Here is an 8,634-nt window from a genome sequence, read left to right as displayed (position 1 = left end):
GTGTAAGGAAACCCATGCCTACCACACTATGGAGAAGTGGGTTTCTTTTCTCCCATGAGTATAAAATACTCAGTCTATGACATCCTTTAGTGAGTGTGACTTGATTCACGTGAATCTGTGACATTGAAATGCATACCCTTCTGATTTTGAACCACCACTCTACAGGGAATGGCTCATCCATTTATCCAACACACATCTGTAGAAAACACAAAACATGTATCAGGCCCTTGATGAATAGATTCAGTCCCTGTCTGTCAAAACTCAAAGTCTAGAGGAGACCCATAGAAAAATAATTATCCTCTCTTTAGGGAAATATAACAATTTAGATATGTGCAAAGTACTTTTGTGCCCTGAAACAGGTTCTTTCTAGAGAAAAGGCTCATTCAAATGATGATGAGAGTCTTTTGATAATGTACTGATTTTACCGGGGACTTTGTGGCATTATTTTATATCCAGCCTTCTGCATACAGCAGCCCCAGCTACTGGCGTCCCTAGTCTCAAGGAAATTCCTTTGGGCCAAGAATTGGAAAATCAGCGTGAAAGTAATTGCTTGAATATCCATTTCCTCAAGCCTTGGTTTCTTTGCCTTTCTGTGCAGGTTACAAGATGATTATGCGTGAACAAAAACAGAAGATACATACTGGCAGGAAACAAAAGCACGTTAAACCATGGAGATTTCCTCTCACATAAACCTGCCATTTGTTAAGCAGTTGCTCTCTATTCCACAGGGAAGCTGGCAAAAACTTGATACAAACATTCTCCAACTGCACTGGGAGGAATAAGTGAAGGTAACACCTTTTTTAAAAAGGCATACAAACAGATAAAAGATCTACCTAGGGACTTATTCAAACTTAGATGCTACCATTGTGCAAAATGTTACCGAATCAGCACACCAACATGGCACATGTATACATACGTAACAAACCTGCACGTTGTGCACATGTACCCTAGAACATAAAGTATAATAAAATAATAATAATAATAATAATAAAGTAATCAATATGGAAAAAAAAAAGTTACGAGTCTACCTATATCTAACTATAGTTCTGATAAAGAGAGAAGTGATGTTTTAATCTGGGAAAACACACTTAATCAAACATGTATAAGAGATTCTGAATTAAAATTGATATGTACTTTCTCTCACTATCAATGTGCTAGAAAAATAAAATTGCCTTCTTTGGAAGGACAGAGGCAATTTTCAAGAGTGCTTATTCACAGAAAAAAAATGAATATTTGCACTCAAACTTTATACAGTTACAAAGAGCTCTGAGCTTGGTCTTGGAAGGTCTTATTTCAAGTCTCCATCTTATCAGGGAAATCACGTAACTGCTCGGAGCCTCAGCATCCCTTCTATCAAATAAAAAGAGTATAATAAAGATCATCTTTCAGGGTAGATATGAGAAGATCAAGTAAAGTGAGGTGTTTCAAAGCTCAAAATAAGAAAAAGCTGTCATTATTTATATAATTAATGTGTTTATATAACATATAAATATATATAATTTATATAATTAATATGAACACAATTTAGCGTGAGATATATTTAGTCCATCTAACCTTCAGCCATTTCATGGAGTATTAATTGCATTGCTACTTCCTGCTTTGTTGGTAACCTTGTTCCATATGACCTCTGAGAGCTTCGAAGGTGTAGAGCTGCTTAGTTCTTGCACAGTTAACTCTGCAGTGCTTTCAGGTTTCACCATCTGCCACCCTAGAAATAAACTTGACCTACCCTAGAAATAAACTTCCTCAAACCAGAGAATTCTGAGCTTGCCTTTTCACTATATATATTATTTAAAAATTTGTATAAATTGCTTAGCCAATTTTCTTTCACCCTTGTTTTCCTTAGCTAATAGAGGTAACTGTAAAGTTTTTCAAGTGAGTCTTTTATTTTGCTTTTTAATTTTATTCCTGAATTATTTTAGTGCTTGAGTTTTCTGGATTTAGTCGTCTCATTTACTTACTTGGTTGGAACACTTGGATTTTATGTTTCCTTTTTCTCTACATAAAACAACTTTGAAAAATAAAATTAACACTAAAAACTTGATCAGAAAGTTAAAGAAACAGTTCCTCACAAATAGTGTCTGTTTCTCTGTCTCTGTCTTATCTTTTGAAGCTTCCCTTAGTACAATATTTTATAAATAGGCTGGACAATCACTTACTGTGAATACAAGTGAGTTTATTAGAATTAGATTTTTGCTTTTTATTAATCGTATAGGGAAAGGAGTTAAATTTGTCCAAGATGTATACAAGAGACCACATATTGTATGATTTAATTTATAGAAATCTACAGAAAAGTCAAAGCTGTGGAGACAGGATGCAGATTATTGGTTGCCAGAGGAGTGGGATTAGGAGGAGAGAAGAGAGAATAGGGGTTAAAAGTAAATATGCATGTGGGATCATAATGCCATGAAGAAAAGGTTCTAAAATTGATTCATGATGATGGATGTTTAACTTGATAAATTTACTAAGAAGAGGCTGGGCACAAGAGCTCGCACCTGTAATCCCAGCACTTTGGGAGGCCAAGGTGGGTGGATCACCTGAGGTCAGTAGTTCGAGACCAGCCTGGCCTACGTGGTGAAATCCCATCCTACTAAAAATACAAAAATTAGCTGGGTATGGTGACACGCACCTGTAATCCCAGCTAATCAGGAGACTGAGGCAAGAGAATCACTTGAACCCAGGAGGTGGAGGCTACAGTGAGCTGAGATTGTGCCACTAAACTCCAGCCTGGGTGACAGAGCGAGACTCCACCTAAAAAAAAAAAAAAAAAAAAAAAATTACTAAAAAGATGTATGGAGAGCTATACACACAAAAAGAACAAATCATATGATATGCAAAATATATCTAAATAAAAGTGTTTTTTAAAAAGCTAGGAAGGAAGAGGTCAATACCTATATCTTGGTCAAATTCTTATTAGATCCTCATACATCATCAATAAATAGGACTTGAATTATCTTAAGAGGATAAATAAAGAATATGAAATGTATCAGAAATAGTAAACAAATATGCAAGTCTAAACAATTTTTCCTGTAGTTCCCTAACTTTTCAAAACAGCAGGTAATTTCCAATCTAATTAAATACACTTTTTGATCTGTAAAATTTAGAAATGAAATAAACAAAATACCAAGTGACATATCTCTTTCACTCTATTTTCCTTTTAAAAAAGTTTACATTTTTTAAAAGCTTATGAATCACCAAGAGTAAACAAATTTTCTGTATTTGTATTAAGTTCTCTGCTCACCAGGATCTTCTGCCAAAAGATTCTTCTATTTTTACAACCCAAGGTACGTTTATTTACTATGGCCCACGTTAACATGATTGTTTATTAATAAAAATCTATCTTTCATAATATAGTTAAGAAGTATTTTTACATATTCAAGAATGGTTTAATTCCTTCAGATATTCATCACTCACGTATTTTTTACTCTGTCCACTTAGGGCAATATAAATACCATTTTGTGAGGATGTCAAATTTTTCTTTTTTTTGGCAAAACAAGAAAGCATAAGACAGATGGGTTAAGAAGAAAGTCAGACACAGTATCAGTTGCCAAAGGGGGGAAAACAAGTAAAGACAACATCCTGTCCATCAAGGAACTCAGATAAAGGCTCTTTCTTCTCTCAAATGATGACAGCTCCAGAGCTGTGAGCAACGAGAAAATAAATAAGCACAACCACCAAAAGTGTTTCTCCATGGTTTCCACTGTAATATCTGGAACAGACAAACATGTTATTTTACTGGGAAGATTACCTGAAAAAAAAGTAACCTAAATAGAAAAGGAAAAAAGAAGAAAACTGAATAGGGTCGCATCATGTCTATTACATCTGGGTAGATGGTTATCATGCTTTTCTAGATGCAACTGATGAAAACATCCGGGAAGAATAATCCACATCTCTTTCGACAATACAGAGGGATCCAAAGCACTGATGTGTGATTCTGACGCAAGAAGCTTCAGGACAACTGACACAGTTGCTCTCAGTTGAAAACGGACCCTAGTTGGTATTCTGAGTTTATTTTTCTCAAATAGAAGTTTGCCCACAAGATGTGGTAAAATTGAGTTTGTATGCTCTTAAATGGCCTTTTCACAGGCAGGAAGATCTTGTTTGTCAGGCCTCAGGAAACTGCTGATAGAATGAAGGCGGTTAGGATTGTTACTGGATCTGCTGAACCTGTGAGCCATCCATCACCCATTTACAACAGTATCCCGAATGGAAGAGAGATGAGGGTGGGCACATTTAATGAGGTGTGAGCTTTGAATGGACGGAAAAACACAATTCTGAAGGTTTTGAGATCAACTTCTTGAATTAACACAATGGAAAATATTTTATTGTGGATATAAATTATCTTTTTAAGAATTCTTTACATTACTCAGACTTTAGGGAAAGAATAGAAAGTAGATTCAAAGATACTAAGAAAATTTGCTAATTGCGCAAGTTCTTTTGCTAATCTCTTGTAGGCTGTGTTTAAGCATAATACCATGTTGCAGTCTATTTGGAATAGAATCAGGCTGAGTTTTGGTGTCAAATATGTTTCAAACTAGCTGGGTATTTAGGAAAGTCACTTAATCTCTTTATGCCCCAGATGTCTCATCTGTCACAGGTGATAATAATTTCGGGCAAACATGCTTTACATCATTTGGTAAGTATAGGATAAAATGATAAATGTAAAAACATTTAAGGGAAAAGCATTTCCCAAAGCAAAGGTGCCATTCTTATTAAAAAATGAGAACGTCTCCTCTTTAACCCCTAAGTTTACTTGAGAATAACAGCCAAGGTAACTCCTTTAGGAAATGATTAGGTTCTGGTTTACATTTCTTATGTTATGGGGGTGATAAAGGCTGATCTTTAGACATGACAAGTACAAAGTCCTATGCTTGTGCTAGAGTTTGAAGAGTCTCATTAATCATGCTCCATTGTGCTACAGGTTCTGTAAACATTGCAAAAGCATAAAGTACAGCCCTTCTCTTAGTGACATCTTTCCAACCTAACTCCAGGAAGCCTTTGAGATTTCTTTAAATGACTGGATTTTATTTCAGTCATTAGTTAACCCTGCCTAGTGGGTGACTATGAATCCCACCAGGCAGAAGTAAGGGGATATGTATTCAAACAGTTCAAACATGGTTTGTCCTGTCACATAACCATTAAGAACAGTAGGAGGGCTTTCCTTTCTTCGGGTAAGTCAAGTCATTTATGTGAATCAGATAATATTCCACATTTATTTGCCTTTAGAAACCAATGCTATAAAGTTATAGTTAGAAAAGAATGCTGACAGTCCTTTCCATGGATATTTTAAGATTAAAAGGCAAGTGTTATTTCTAAGCGATTCATAAATTCTACTGGCAAAGACTTTTATGTAGGAAGAGGCTGCTTTGGGACAAGCAAGAAGCCAGAGCATCTTAGGGACTATGGGTGAGAGTACATTCTTTATTCACTAGGGCTCATTTACCTAGGTTCCTTTTTATATTTTGGTTATACCTAGCTTTCCAAACCCTCCAAAATTCTTTTATTTGTAAATGTTTTATTATTTATTTTCTGATATTCTATTCATATTTTCCTTCTTAGAACTGTTTTAAAGCACATCTATTAGTTGGAACATACTTTTGTTTTGTAGTTATACAAGCAAAGATTCCAACAGGATTAATGCTAACAAGACCATTTAAATAATTGTGTGGGTGCAATTTGTACAGAGCATATAAAAGTATATTTTAATATAATTAATTTTACAATATTTTTGAAGAAGACTATATTCAGTCCCAATTTCCAAGTCGTTTTGGGAGGGCCAGATACTCTAAGGTGAATTAAAACAGTAATTTCCTGGCTGCTTTTCTTGCCTGTGAACCCCTCCATTCATTTTACTCCAGGTAAACCGTTGGCTACGTGGTTAGGGATTGGTCTAATGAGGCAAATGGAGTTTAGGTAACATAGAAAACTTCAGGCCAGGCATGGTGGGTCATACTTGTAAACCCAGCACTTTGGGAGGCTGAGGCGGGTGGATTCCCTGAGGTCAGGAGTTCAAGACTAGCCTGACTAATATGGTGAAACTCCCTCTCTACTAAAAATACAAAAATTAGCAGATGTGGTGGTGCATGCCTGTAATCCCAGCTACTCCAGGGGCTGAGGCAGGAGAATCGCTTGAACCTGGGAGGCAGAGGTTTCAGTGAGCCAAGATCGCACCACTGCACTCCAGCCTGGGTGATACAGTGAGATTCTGTCTCAAGAAGAAAAAAAAAAAAAAGAAAGAAAGAAAATTTCATATGTCTCACAGGATGATATTCATACATGTGGAAAATGCATACAGCTGTATCTGAGACAATTCATTACCAACTATGGATAAACTAGTTAAGATATAGGATATGCTGACAATGGGTCACCATCTGTAAAATGTGTTTATGGAAAATAAAGCATGTATTTCCTATGCCTATACCTGCAAACTTCTTCAGATTTATCAGCAACCCTAATGTCTCTTCTTCTACCTTCTAGAAGTTTACCACTTTCATGCTACTACTTTTAACATATTTTAAAACAGTGAGATTCAAACTATGCAATTATTTAGAAGAAGAAGAATTAATCAAAATGCATATCTAAATAATTGCAGTGGGTACGTTAGAATCATTAATAACAAGAAAATGTGGATGTGGAGACATCCACATGCTTATAATGATGGACAAAGCTGTGTGAAATACAGTTATGGAATTGTTTCCTGGTCGTTGTGTATCATAATCCATAAATGTCTAGTTATTACATCATTATCTCTCATAGCTATATCATCACTTTCTCAGATTTCCCTAACGTCCCAACAAAAATTCATGTTCACTCTACCACTCTTGGACCTTGCGTACTTCTCCTTAATGGTTGTTTTGTTTGTACTTTTCCAGATTAAACTTCATCTTGATATTATAGATTCTTTTTCATTTGTTTCTTTAGTATAGAAATGGTATCTGCATTTTATTACTCATGTTATTAAATATTTCTGAAACCCTACTATGTGTTAGGTGCTGTATTTGATTCAGTTAAATGTGGCAGCAAGAATGCTAGCTCTGCAGCAGATTATTGCAGAGGATTCAGACAAATAAGTAAAATTACAGTGCAATTCTAGTAAGGACTAGATTAGCGGAAACATACGTTCTATATAAGAGCATGGAAGAGGCATCTAACATATTCTTTCGGAGCCAGGAGCTTTTTCTGGTATGGCATGGAATACTGCAGAAACTGATTTAATGTCATTCACACTTTGCATGAAATGTCTATGTGGAGGAAGGGGATAAAAGAAGAGTCAGAGGTAGAAATAGGCTCTGCAGGTTGAATTTAGAAGGGTGAGCTTTATATTGAGGGAAATAAGGAGCATTGAAGGTTTTTAAACAGGAGGGTAATAACATCCAATTTATAATTTTGCTACTTAACTCTGTCATAGACAATATGTAAACAAATGAGTGTGTTCCAGTAAAACTTTATTTACAAAGCAAGGTGGGTGGCTGGAACTGACCCACAGGTCAGAATTTGCAAAACCTAGAAAGCTGCTGCTAAGGTCAATTGCAAGGGTTTGGTTACCTGCTAGAAGTAAGGGAGACCGAGATGGTAAGTTTCTGGCTTAGTCAATGTGAAGCAGATAATTACCAGTGAATAATTCTAAGGCATGTGTGTTAATATACCATGAAGAATGTTATAGAAAAGGGCAATGATGCAATAATAGAAGTTATTATAATTTGGAGTATATCTTGAAATGCCCCACAAAAACACAAAGTTAGAATAAGCATTGTAGTATGAGAGTGTGAGCTAGCCATTCTATCATTTAAGAAATTATGATGTAACTTTACACCTATAAAATGTACAGGCATTTTTAACACAGTAGTTAGACAGTATTTGTTTAAACACCAAGTTCTAAAAATAAAAGGTGCTAGATACAAGCAAAGTATTACAACCCAGTAACATGTAATATTTTGAAATGCTTAACAAAGAGTCATACATAAGCAGCAGAGACAGGGGGAAATATGGAAACATTTAGAGAAAGGATGTGACTCACAGGAAGAGAGCCAATCTGAAAATTCAGAGAACACAGGGAGGAGACCGAGGAGAAATCCAGAGTGAAATGAAATAACGGTTTGGGGAGCAGATGGTGCAATATCTCATTCTTAAAAGATAAGATGAGTGAAGAATCTGCCTTTTCTCCTTTGAAAGTTACATACCTTATAGTTTCTATTCCATTTCTTTCTTTCTTTTTTAAACACTGGTTTCATCTGTAATTTATCTTTATCCACAATTGGATTTCTTCCAGTTTCCCAGATAATATCACTACTGTTGCCTTGATGACCTGGGGTTCTTACGCTATTTTTTTCTCATTCGTTCCATCTCCATTTTTGCTTCCATCCTTCATTTTCTGCAGATGAACATGAAGTCAGTGAGGTTGTGCCATAATGTGCCAAATGTGATGTTAAAATGTTTTGGCAACTCCTAATGACTGGGTTCTGCACGACATTTGGGAGATATTATTCTCTTACAAGGAAAGGAAATTTCTTTGCTCCTCCTTTTTGGCATGCCTCTCTTGTGGGCCATCAGAGCCCATCAAATGGAGAAGATGCAGCTTTTAAATTCCTGGCAAATATAACTTGGGACCTCAAGCTTTCATTGGTTTTAGCATCC

The sequence above is a fragment of the Theropithecus gelada genome, chromosome 7b (assembly GCF_003255815.1).
Source record: "Theropithecus gelada isolate Dixy chromosome 7b, Tgel_1.0, whole genome shotgun sequence".
NCBI lineage: Eukaryota > Metazoa > Chordata > Mammalia > Primates > Cercopithecidae > Theropithecus > Theropithecus gelada.
This window is presented reverse-complemented; position numbering follows the sequence as displayed.